General features: G+C 45.9%; 1 protein-coding gene and 1 pseudogene across 1 annotated transcript in view; one reads left to right on the top strand and one right to left on the bottom strand.

Annotated features, from left to right (window-relative positions):
• The window catches only part of LOC126035585 (uncharacterized), a 44,484-nt pseudogene extending 31,405 nt beyond the window's left edge, over nt 1-13,079 (top strand).
• LOC126035462 (uncharacterized) overlaps nt 1-13,606 on the bottom strand; it is a 212,868-nt gene that overhangs the window by 76,467 nt on the left and 122,795 nt on the right. The gene's annotated exons all lie outside the window — the stretch shown is intronic.

Below are 13,606 nucleotides of genomic sequence, written 5' to 3'. Positions count from 1 at the left end.
TTGAATGAGGAAATACTTAATTGAAAATGCTATCTGAATCTGTTTTGGGTTTCTGTGGTGGGGTGTTTGGTAGTGGGGGAGGGGGCTGCAGGGGTGGCTCCTGTGAGAACCTGCTAGAAGCTTACCCAGCTCCAAGTCTGACCTGCCTCTGGCCAAGGCTGACCCAATCAGTGATGGTGGTAGCAATTCTGGGATAACATATTTAAGAAGGGGAACCTACAGTGGGGAAGGAGATTGGAATGTGAGAGAAACACCTATGCAGATACCAAGGTCAGTGAAGAAGGAAGAGGAGGAGGACTGGAGGAGGTGATGCCCCTGCAGCCCATAGTGAGATGGCAGGCTGTCCCCCAGAAGCCCATGTAGGTGAACGGTGAAGCAGATGCCCACTTGCAGACTGTGGAGGACCCCACACCGCAGCAGGTGGATGTTCCCAAAGATGGCTGTGACTCCATGGGAAAGCCCGTGCTGGAGCAGTCTGTGACAGAAGATCGGCCCATGGAAAGGACCCATGCCGGGGAAGTTCATGAAGGACTGCAGCCGGTGGGAAGAACTCATGTTGGAATAGTTTGTGAAGGACTGTCTCCTGTGGGAGGGACCCCACGCTGGAGCAGGGTGTGGTGGGTTGACCCTGGTTGGATGCCAGGTGCCCACCAAAGCCGCTCTATCACTCCCCCTTCTCAGCTGGACAGGGGGGAGAAAATATAACAAAAGGCTTGTGGGTCAAGATAAGGACAGTTTAATAAAGTGATAGCAAAGGTCGCGCGCGAAAGCAAAGAAAAAACAAATTATGTTATTCTCTACTTCCCATCAGCAGGCGATGTCTAGCCGCTTCTCGGGAAGCAGGGCTTCAGTACCCGTAGTGGTTGCTCCGGAAGACAAAAATGCCCCCCACTTCCGTCTCCCTTCACTTAGCTTTTATAGCTGAGCTGACGTCATATGGTATGGAATATCTGTTTGGTTAGTTTAGGTCAGCTGTCCTGGTTATGTCCCGTCCCAAGATCTTGCCCTGCCCCAGCCTGCCATTGAGGGGAGGGCAAAAATGTTGGAGAGACAGCCTTGATGCTGTGCCAGCACTGCTCAGCAGTAGCCAAAACACTGGTGTGCTATCAACACCTTTCCAGCTACTGATGCAGAGCACAGTTCTATGAGGGCTACTATGGGGAGTATTAACTCCATCTCAGCCAGACCCAATACAAGGGGAAGAGTGAGGAGTCCTCCCCCTGAAGAGGAAGGAATGGCAGACACAAGGTGTGGTGAGCTGACAACGATATATATGTGGTTACGGTTTACTGACGTAGTTTCATGCCAATTCTTGTTGTGAGAAACCTCGCCACCTACTGTTGTGCCTTCCAAGTTCAATTTGCTTCTGCCATAAATAAAACATTCAACTGATCGTTTGCTGTCACTTCACCTTCATTTAGCCTGACGGAATTCAGAACTCACCATGACCCCTCCTTGGTCTGTCCAGCACGGGTTGTGACACTGCAATAACTGTGTTGCCCCCGTTTCTTATGATCTGCACTGTCCCATCACTAAATTAGGGTTAGTGATTTCTTTCCTGGTATCATGGTTTAACCCCACTCGTCAACTAAGCACCATGCAGCCACTCACTCATTTCCCCCCCACCCAGTGGGATGGGGGACAAAATCAGGAAAAGAAGTAAAACTCGTGGGTTGAGATAAGAACGGTTTAATAGAACAGAAAAAGAAGAAACTCATAATGATAATAATAACAATAATAAAGTTACAACAGTAATAATAAAAGGATTGGAATATACAAGTGATGCACAATGCAATTGCTCACCACCCACCAATTGACGCCCAGTTAGTCCCCGAGTGGTGATCCCCCTGCCCCCATTCCCCCCAGTTTATATACTACATGTGACGTCACATGGTATAGAATACCCTGTTGGCCACTTTGGGTCAGCTGCCCTGGCTGTGTCCTGTGCCAACTTCTTGTGTCCCTGCAGCTTTCTCGCTGGCTGGGCATGAGAAGCTGAAAAATCCTTGACTATAGTCTAAACACTACTGAGCAACAACTGAAAATATCAGTGTTATCAACATTCTTCACATACTGAACTCAAAACATAGCACCGTACCAGCTACTAGAAAGACAATAAACTCTATCCCAGCTGAAACCAGGACAGTATCCACCCCTTATTCTATACCATTGACGTCATGCTCAGTTCCGATACCTTTAGTTACATTAGTTACATTCTGATCAATCATCATCACCTTTCCATCCATTTGAGACATATGAACAATGATATATGTGTATATATATATATGTATACACACACAGAGCTATCATTCTTTAGTTGATGGGTTATGTTCATAAAATGTTTGTTGAGTTCATTTAGTTTCTAACTCTGGGCTCCATCTGTCATACCAGTCTGTCTGGGCAGGAGGAATGGTGCAAAGTCCTCTCAGTCGGTAGAGCAGATTGGGCTTGTGTGCGTGCAGGTGTGACGAGCAGGTGACATTGGACGCAGCAGGAGGATGGTGTGCACCGTTGGATTGTTGCATGCTGGAGTCAGGCTTCCTATTCTGATACTCACACAATCTGCAATACTGTTCAATGGGAATCACATACTCAGGATGAGGTATTTAACACTGAAGTGTTAGAAACCAATAGTGGAAATTGAGAATTCCAGATAGTGAGGGCTTACAATAATCACAGGGGGCAGGGGGAAGAGTCGCATGGGTTTCTTCAAACATGCCAGTGAGTCTGAATAAAAGTGCACCAATTAATTTTATCATGTGTATGAAGGATATTTGTGTCATTAAAAATATTTTGCTCTAATAATAATACAGACTGGTACCTCCCACAACTCTTAAACATAAGCTTAATTTGGGAGCACTCTACTCAGATTTTGTGTCAACATTTAGAGACAATAATTCTCTTTGCGAAAAGAATTTTATTGTAACATATAATGTAATGCACTTTGAACTTAGTAGATTTGCTGATTTTCATCTCTGAACTGCTTTTAAAACTACTAATCTCAAAATTTGTGGAGATTTAAAGCTATATAATTTATCAAAAAAAAGTACTTTTATAAAATTATAAAATCAAATGTACTTTATTTAGGAGACATGTAATGCTTTTATGAGAGAGTTAAGGATTTCCTGACCCAAACTAGCCAAAGGGATATTCCATACCATAGAACATCATGCTCAGTATATAAACTGGGGAGGAGCTGGCTGGGAGGGGCAGATCACTGCCTGGGCATTGGTCAGTGGGTGGTGAGCAATTGCATTGTGCATCACTTGTCTTTTTTCTTGTTGGCTTTGTTTTATTTTTATTTCTTTTCATTACTATTATTATTATATTTTATTATTATTATTGTTAGTATTACATTTTATTTTACTTTAATTATTAAATCTTTCTTATCTCAACCCACAAGTGTTACTTTTTTTCTGATTCTCCTCCCCATCACACTGGGAGGGGGGGAGTGAGTGAGTGGCTGCATGGTGCCTAGTTGCTGGCTGGGGTTAAACCACAACGGTACCATATTTTCCCTTAAGTACTGATGTTGCTCAAGGTTGGAGTTAGAATATTGGCCTTGCTGGACCTTTTGTCTTCCTACGTGTTGCTATTCTTGTGAACAGTAAGGATCCTGCCTTGCTTTGTAAATTCTTTACATCTGATAGATTTTACAATCCTGATCAAGCAGTTGGAAGGCTGTTTTACGAGGAATTGGAAGACTGGAGGAATTTGATTGCCCATGTTGGTAATGTTGATGGAATCTCTTCCACTGAAAAATCAGGCTTGCTTATCTTGAAGTATGACTATACTTCACATTTCAATATTATGTACCTGAACTAGCTCAGGTACAAAAAAGTAACACAGAAGCATTAACACCACAGTCTAATTTAATTAGCTGAAAAGTAACAGTAGATTAGCCCAGCAGGACATCACAAAATGTGGTTAAACTGCTGCTGATAGCCAAGCTAGATTTTTAGAGGCTACACAAGTTTCTCTCTAGCCAGGCTGATTTTCAGTATAAAAAAATCTACATCATACAATGCAAAAAAACCCAATTAATTTTATTTTTCATGGTGCTGTCAGCAGTTCAGTCAAAGGATGAAAAAATTGAAGATGACCTGAAAAGGTAATACAATAATTTGGACTTATGAATGCCGTAAGCTTATTTTACCGCGCCTTATTTTTTTAACTGTCCAGGAAAACTTTATTTATCTATTGTGCCATTTCCTACTTCTCATGTTTCAAAGAGAACAGCAGTGGCATGAGGATCAGGAGCAGATACTAGATGGTCTTAATGGAATCGAAGAAGAGATGAAAAAACAAGTTCTACAATTTTCTGAAAAAAGGTATTTCTAAGGTGTTGAATTTTTTTATATTGAAGAATTTAAATGTCAACAAAAGCAACTGAGCAAACAAACTCTTCGTATTGTCTTTGTGTGGCAAGATTTTGGTAGCGGGGGGGGGGTTACAGGGGTGGCTTCTATAAGAAGCTGCTGGAAGCTTCCCCTGTGTTTGAGAGAGAGCCCATACCAGCCGGCTCCAAGACTGACCCGCCGCCGGCCAAGGCTGAGCCAATCAGTGATAGTGGTAATGCCTCAGTGATAACATTTTTAAGAAGGGAAAAAAGTTGGGACAGACGGAAAAACGGCGGCCAGAGAGAGGAGTGAGAACATGTAAGAGAAACAACCCTGCAGACACCCAGGTCAGTGAAGAAGGAGGGGGAGGAGATGCTCCAGGCACTGGAGCAGAGATTCCCCTGCAGCCCGTGGTGAAGACCCTGGTGAGGCAGGCTGTCCCCCTGCAGTCCAGGAAGGTTCACGGTGGAGCAGATATCCACCTGCTAGAGCAGGTTCCTGGCAGGACCTGCAGATCTGTAGAGAGAGGAGCCCACGGAGCAGGTTTTCTGGCAGGACTTGTGACCCCGTGGGGGACCCACGCTGGAGCAGTGTGCTCCTGAAGGACTGCACGCCATGGAAAGGACCCATGCTGGAGCAGTTCGTGAAGAACTGCAGCCCGTGAGAAGGACCCACGTTGGAGAAGTTCATGGAGGACTGTCTCCCATGCGAGGGACCCCACGCTGGAGCAGGGGAAGAGTGTGATGAGTCCTCCCCCTGAGGAGGATGAAGCAGCAGAAAATAACGTGTGATGAAGTGACCGTAAACCCCATCCCCATCCCCCTGTGCCGCTGGGGGGGTTGGTAGAGAATCTGGGAGTGAAGTTGTGCCCGGGAAGAAGGGAGGGGTGGAGGGAAGGTGTTCTGAGATTTGGTTTTATTTCTCATTACCTTACTCTGGTTGATTGGTAATAAATTGAGTTAATTTTCCCCAAGCTGTGTCTGTTTTGCCCATGACGGTAATTGGTGAATGATGTCTCCTGTCCTTATCTCAACCCCCAAGCTCTTTGTTATATTTTCTCTCCCCTGTCCAGCTGAGGTGGGGGGGAGTGATAGAACGGCTTTGGTGGGCACTTGGCGTCCAGCCAGGGTCAACCCACCACACTCTTAAAAACATACTACTTTGTTACCAAACAAGCCGGTCAAAGAAACTCTCTAAGACTTGATTTTGGAGTTTTAGAAAGCAGGCATTCTTTATTGCAGCGCTGGGTGCACTGGGGGATCGCTCCACCTATCGTGCACATCGTTACCGACAGCAAGCAAAATTTATATTGTTCCAGTCATACATATTCATATTATGATTTACATAGTGTCCACGCTTTGGTCACACTCAGTGTGGGTCATCTCTTTCTCCTAGTTAGCTGGCCTTGGCAATTTTTAATTACAAAAACTCATCAGAACTCAAAGCTTATCATCAGGGCCCAAGGCTTCTTGTCTGTTGGTGCCTTTAGCGCATACCATTGACAAAGCTCAATGTTTTTCTTATCAGTACATACCAAAATTTAGAAGTTATTCAAGCAAGCAGAAAGTTCATTAGTACAGCGATACAGTAACGTTTTTCCTTCTCCTGCCTTTGTTCAAGGCATCAACTTGTTTTGTTAAATAGATGAAATAATAACTAAGAAATGCATATTTGAAACATGGAAAATATTGCTACAATCTGCTTATATCCTGTGGTGGGTTGACCCTGGCTGGATACCAGGTGCCCACCAAAGCCGCTCTATCACTCCCCCTTCTCAGCTGGACGGGGGAGAGAAAAATATAACGAAAGGCTCGTGGGTCAAGATAAGGGCAGTTTAATAAAACGATAGCAAAGGTTGCGCGCGAAAGCAAAGAAAAAAAAACAAATGATGTTACTCTCTAATTCCCATCAGCAGGCGATGTCTGGCCACTTCCTGGGAAGCAGGGCTCCAGTACCCGTAGTGCTTGCTCCGGAAGACAAAAATGTCCCCACCTCCGTCTCCCTTCACTTAGCTTTTATATCTGAGCTGACGTCATATGGTATGGAATATCTGTTTGGTTAGTTTAGGTCAGCTGTCCTGGTTATGTCCCGTCCCAAGATCTTGCCCTGCCCCAGCCTGCCATTGAGGGGAGGGCAAAAATGTTGGAGAGACAGCCTTGATGCTGTGCCAGCGCTGCTCAGCAGTAGCCAAAACACTGGTGTGTTATCAACACCTTTCTAGCTACAGAGCTGCAGAGCACAGTGCTATGAGGGCTGCTATAGGGAGTACTAACTCCATCTCAGCCAGACCCAATACAATCTCCACCCCTTATTCCATACCATTTGCGTCCTGCTCAGGTCCCACATAATTTAATACAGATATCTTCTAACCATACTATTGTATTTAATTCTCATTACTGAAATCCTTTCTTACCAACACTTACAACTGAAACTACATACTTAAACAACTTTTATACCCAACGTACAGATTTATACATTCTTATTAATTACTATCCCTTGTCCTTTAAGAGATAGATATTCCAGGGGCTTCTTCCACTCCTTCAGATGTTCACACACAGGTTATGACTTGGGCCCCATCCATCAAGATGAGTGGTCAGGACAGGAGAAGCAGTACGTTCAATCGTTGGGCACCAACGTCGGCTTGGTTTGGGTCACCGATGCACTTGTCTGGTTCCTTGCGAAGTTCACTCCTCTGCAGTTCAGGTCATTCCTGCTACATTACTTCCTGCAACATACAACTCACATCACAGATTATTTTTCCCCCAAGGTTAAATGTCCTTGAGGCACACACTGGGTCTCCCCATCCTTCTGCATTATCCACCAAGTACACCCAGGTCCCTGAGCAAAGACAATCCCACGAATGGGTTTGCCTTTTCCCATGGGAGGTGCAATCCACACTGCCTTCCCCAGCCACTTCCCCATGTGCACCACGGGGACCTTATCTCCTCCCACAGTATGTAGGGGTTTTGTTTGGGCAGGACCAGGACGGTTAGCAGATCCTCTAGAGTTAACTAGCCAAGTGGCTTCTGCTAAATTTGCATCCCAATGCTTCCATGTCCCATTGCCTAGCGCTCTCAACATACTCTTCAACAGTCCATTATATCTCTCAATTTTTCCAGATGCCTGAGGGTGATAGGGTATGTGGTATACCCACTCAATGCCATGTTTCTTTGCCCAGGAGCTTATAAGGTTATTTCGGAAATGAGTCCCATTGTCTGATTCAATTCTTTCTGGGGTACCGTGTCGCCATAAAATTTGCCTTTCGAGGCCTAAGATGGTGTTTCGGGCAGTGGCATGGTTTACAGGATATGTTTCTAGCCAACCAGTAGTTGCTTCCACCATGGTGAGTACGTAGCACTTGCCTTGGCGTGTTCGTGGCAGTGGTCCAATGTAGTCAATTTGCCAGGCCTCGCCATATTGAAAACCCAACCACCGCCCTCTGTTCCAGGGAGACTTTACTCTGGTGGCTCTTTTGATTGCAGCACATGTTTCACATTCATGAGTGACCTGTGTGATGGCCTCCATGGTCAGGTCCACCCCTCGATCACGAGCCCACCTATATGTTGCATCTCTCCCTAGATGTCCCGATGTCTCATGGGCCCATCGAGCTACAAATAGCTCACCCTTACGCTCCCAGTCCAGGTCCACCTGAGCTATATCTATTTTGGCAGCCTTGTCTACCTGTTCATTATTTCGATGTTCTTCAGTGGCACGGCTTTTGGGCACGTGAGCATCTACATGACGTACCTTTAGAGTCATGTGTTCTACACGGGCAGCAATGTCCTGCCACAATGCTGCTGCCCAGATGGGTTTACCCTTGCGTTGCCAATTGGTCTTCTTCCACTGCTGTAGCCACCCCCATAGGGCATTAGCCACCATCCAGGAGTCGGTATAGAGGTAGAGTACCGGCCACTTTTCTCGTTCAGCAATGTCTAGAGCCAGTTGGATGGCTTTCACTTCTGCAAACTGACTTGACTCGCCTTCTCCTTCAGTGGCCTCAATGACTTGTCGTGTGGGGCTCCACACAGCAGCTTTCCACTTCCGATGGTTCCCTACCACACGACAGGATCCATCAGTAAACAAAGCATAACACCTTTCATCTTCTGATAACTCATTATATGGTGGTGCCTCTTGGGCACGAGTCACCTCCTCAGGTGATGCTCCAAAATCTCTGCCTTCTGGCCATTCCATGATCTCTTCCAGAATTCCTGGGCGGTTAGATTTCCCCAGTCGAGCCCGTTGCGTGATCAATGCTATCCACTTACTCCATGTAGCGCTGGTTGCATGATGTGTAGAGGGGATGTTTCCTTTGAACATCCAGTGTAGCACGGGCAATCGTGGTGCCAAGAGGAGATATGTTTCTGTACCAACAACTTCTGAAGCGGCTCGAACCCCCTCATATGCTGCTAATAGCTCTTTTTCAGTCGGGGTATAGTGAGCTTCTGATCCTCGGTACCCCCGGCTCCAAAACCCTAATGGTCGACCTCGGGTTTCTCCTGGTGTTTTCTGCCACAGGCTCCAGGTGAGACCATGTTCCCCAGCTGCAGTGTAGAGTACATTTTGTACATCTGGTCCTGTTCGGACGGGCCCAAGAGCTACTGCACGAGCTATTTCCTGTCTGATATGCTCAAAGGCTTGTTGTTGTTCAGGGCCCCATTCAAAATAGTTCTTTTTCCGCGTTACTCGATAGAGAGGGCTCACAAGCTGACTATAACCTGGAATATGCATTCTCCAGAACCCCACAAGGCCTAGGAAAGCTTGTGTTTCTTTCTTGTTAGCTGGTGGAGACATAGTTGCTATCTTGTTAACCACATCCATAGGGACATGACGGCGACCATCCTGCCATTTTATTCCCAAGAACTGAATCTCCTGTGCAGGTCCCTTGACCTTACTTTTCTTTATGGCGAAACCAGCTTTCAGAAGAATCTGAATTATTCTTTTTCCCTTCTCAAACACTTCTTCTGCCTTGTTGCCCCATACGATGATGTCATCTATGTATTGTAAATGTTCAGGGGCATCGCCTTGTTCCAGTGCCATTTGGATTAATCCGTGACAAATGGTAGGGCTGTGCTTCCACCCCTGGGGCAGCCGATTCCAGGTGTATTGGACACCTCTCCATGTGAAAGCAAACTGTGGCCTGCACTCTGCTGCCAAAGGAATGGAGAAAAATGCATTGGCAATATCAATTGTAGCATACCATGTGGCTGCCTTTGATGCCAGTTCATATTGAAGCTCTAACATGTCTGGTACAGCAGCACTCAATGGCGGTGTCACTTCATTCAGGCCGCGATAATCTACTGTTAACCTCCATCCTCCATCAGACTTCTGCACTGGCCATATAGGACTATTAAAAGGTGAATGAGTCTTGCTGATGACTCCTTGGCTCTCTAGGTGATGAATCAGCTCATGGATGGGAGCCAGGGAGTCTCGGTTTGTCCGGTATTGCCGACGGTGCACTGTCCTGGTAGCGATAGGCACCTGCTGTTCTTCAACTTGCAGCAATCCCACAGTAAAGGGATCTTCTGAGAGGCCAGGCAGGGTAGATAGCTGTTTGATCTTCTCTGCATTTACAGTGGCTACACCAAAAGCCCACCGGCACCCCTTTGGGTCCTTGAAGTACCCTCTCTTGAGGTAGTCTATGCCAAGGATACAAGGGGCCTCTGGACCGGTCACAATGGGGTGCTTTTCCCACTTGTCCCCTGTCAAGCTCACTTCAGCCTCCAGTATAGTCAATTCTTGGCATCCCCCTGTCACTCCAGAGATCCAGATGGATTCTGTGCCCCTGTATCCTGATGGCATCAGTGTACACTGTGCACCAGTGTCTACCAAAGCCTTATACTTCTGTGGGTCTGATGTGCCAGGCCATCGAATCCACACAGTCCAGTATATCCGATCATCCCTTTCCTTCTCCTGGCCGAAGGCAGGGACCCTCTATTGCTGTTCCTCATCAGAATATTCACTGTCCGATCCTTGCGGTACCAGACCAGAAGTCCCCTCACCAGAATCAAGGGAGGTGTTTTCAGTTCTTCTATGCCTGGAGGATCGCTGAGTGCCTTCTTGGGCCTCTACAGCAACTACACTGACAGCCTTCTTCTTGGGTGACCCCTTCTTAACAGCTGTCTTCCCTCTCAGTTCACGTACGCGGGCTTCCAGCTTAAAGGTGGGTTCACCATCCCACTTCCTCATGTCCTCCCCTTGGTCACACAGGAAGAACCAGAGTGTACCACGTGGCATACGCCTAGGGCTCCCTTTCCCTCTGACTGGGGCAGGGGAGAACTGATTTCTTGGAGCATCCCTAACAGCCAAGGCACTGTCCTGTAGGGATGAGGAGACACAGAGATTTTCCTCAAAGTTTTGGAGCCAAGACGACACTTTCTCCATAGTTGGTGTTTCCATATCTGGACAATACATTGCTGCCAAGCTGTTAGAATACGACGCTGGGGCACCTTGAATCACCTTTCGCCACATGGCTCGTGTGCACAGGACATCCTCTGGGTCTTTGGAAACTTCCTCATCATCTAGATCACTGTAGATGACTTCCACCACTGCTAACTCTCTCAGGTACTGAATGCCTTCATCTGCAGTAGTCCACTTTTCTGATGAATTTACAAGATCTTCCTTGAATGGATATCTTGCCTTCACACTTGAGAGGAGCCGGCTCCAGAGACTGCAAATTGCTGCCTCTTTCCCAATTCCTCTTTCAATTCCCCGGTTTCTAGCGAGGGATCCCAGCTGTTGCGCTTCCTTGCCTTCCAGTAGCTGACTATCAGCCCCGTTATCCCAGCATCGGAGCAGCCAGGCAGCAATCCGCTCACCTGGCTGGCGGCTGTAATCTTTCCGCAAGTCCCGAAGTTCTGAGGACGTCAGGGACCGGGTAGTTTCTGCTTCTTGTTTAAGTTCCCTCACTCCTTCCTCCAATTTCCTTATCGAAGGACCAGCTTCTAAATCAAGCCTTTCCTCTTCTTCTTCTTCCCTCACTAATCGATGGTATGGACCCGTTGATCTCCTTGTCCACTGTTTCCGTTTCACTAGTGGGGCAATTACTGTAGTTGTTGTTTGGGTCCCTATCTCGAGCATCGTGTCCTTAGATGCAGTCTGGGTCCCTGCCTCAACCATGGTCCTCTGAGAGTATTGAACTGTGGCTCGGTAGGCATAGGCCAGGCCCCAGTACAGTGCGAGAAGCTGCTGGTTTTCATTGGGATAGGCAAGGCACCCTTCTATCAGGTGACGTGTCAGTTTGCCAGGGTTACTTGTCTGTTCGGATGTAAAATCCCAGATTATGGGAGGTCATAACCGTCCTAGGAATCTGCCCAAATCCTTCCATATACCCTGCCACCCAGGGACTGGTCACTTGAGGGCACATTTCAATATTGCCTCACCTAAAACTTGCCTCCTCTTATACCAGGAAGAGACCAGGTTCCACAATACCCATAATATGCCACCAGTATTAATTATTAGTATTGAACAGCTCACGTAAGGGTGAACAAGGACCTCGGGAGCCTGCATAATAAAACCATTCACATCAATGCCTGGTAGGGAGAGGGAGATGTGTTCCCTCATCTCCTCCACAAGATAGCTCCCACAACACAGCAAAGCCATCACTGCCAGGACAAAGCACATAGACACTATTTGTATTAGCACGTTCCCACGTTCCTTCATTCTCCACACAAGATAACTCCCACAGCACAACAAAGCCATCAGTGCCAGGACAAAGCACACAGCCATTATTTGCATTAACATGTTCCCAAACTCAGCAAGCTAGAGATAAGCAAGCAGCTAACAAGCTCTGTGACCTGCACAGGAGCTTGCCACTTAATAACTAGCTATAGAACGCTTAATGCAAAACTGCCGTTGTCGTGCCCCACGTTGGGCGCCAAAAAGGACTGTGGTGGGTTGACCCTGGCTGGATACCAGGTGCCCACCAAAGCCGCTCTATCACTCCCCCTTCTCAGCTGGACGGGGGAGAGAAAAATATAACGAAAGGCTCGTGGGTCAAGATAAGGGCAGTTTAATAAAACGATAGCAAAGTTTGCGCGCGAAAGCAAAGAAAAAAAAAACAAATGATGTTACTCTCTACTTCCCATCAGCAGGCGATGTCTGGCCACTTCCTGGGAAGCAGGGCTCCAGTACGCGTAGTGCTTGCTCCGGAAGACAAAAATGTCCCCACCTCCGTCTCCCTTCACTTAGCTTTTATATCTGAGCTGACGTCATATGGTATGGAATATCTGTTTGGTTAGTTTAGGTCAGCTGTCCTGGTTATGTCCCGTCCCAAGATCTTGCCCTGCCCCAGCCTGCCATTGAGGGGAGGGCAAAAATGTTGGAGAGACAGCCTTGATGCTGTGCCAGCGCTGCTCAGCAGTAGCCAAAACACTGGTGTGTTATCAACACCTTTCTAGCTACAGAGCTGCAGAGCACAGTGCTATGAGGGCTGCTATAGGGAGTACTAACTCCATCTCAGCCAGACCCAATACAAAGATGTTCAACTTAGAAAAGTAGAAAATAAGGGATTTTTTACTTAAGAACAACTTTTTAATTATTTTCTTGAATTTCATATTCCATTGCTATGTTTTTACTATTACTTTAGATACTAGAGCATTTCAAGAACTGAAAAATAAAATGTTGAAACTAAGGGCATATAAGGAAGAGCTCTTGAATGCTTTGGGTGAATTCCTAGAAGAACATTTTCCCCTTCCAGAGAAAGGTGGAAGTGCTAAAAAGAAAAAAGTAAGACTTTCTTAACTATTAAATTTGGAATATTCAATTTTTATTTAATTACACATAATATCTTTTTAAAGGCACTAGCATAGAATCTTCAGTTATATTTTGAAATAACTATAGTTCTTACAGCTGATGCTTTATGTTTAATTGTTATTTATCAAGTTGGTTTATATTATTTAAGGCTGTTCCCAGCTGGATATTTTCTTTTTTTAATGCATATATGCTTTGCCAAATAAGATGCATAGCAATGTATTGTATTTCTTACTGAACTGCAAGCTATGCCAAATTTGGAAATAGTGAGGGGTTCACTCCAAATTGTTCCACTTTTTTTTTTTTTTTTTTACTGGACTAGGCAAGTGGATTCATATTTTCCTTGGCAAAGAAAATTTTAATTGTCTAACAATGGTTTTGGAACAATAATAAGGACAAGTGTTTATAATTACAGTGTAGTTTAGAATGTTAACCACCAGTTTCTCTTCAGGCAAACTGGGCCAAAAATTATCTTAAAACTTTAGGGAAAATAGGCAGTCAGGGATTATTTTGCATAA

Source organism: Accipiter gentilis, chromosome W (assembly GCF_929443795.1).
Source record: "Accipiter gentilis chromosome W, bAccGen1.1, whole genome shotgun sequence".
Lineage (NCBI taxonomy): Eukaryota > Metazoa > Chordata > Aves > Accipitriformes > Accipitridae > Astur > Astur gentilis.
Note: the sequence above shows the minus strand (reverse complement) of the source record. Positions and strands in the feature narration are given on the sequence as shown.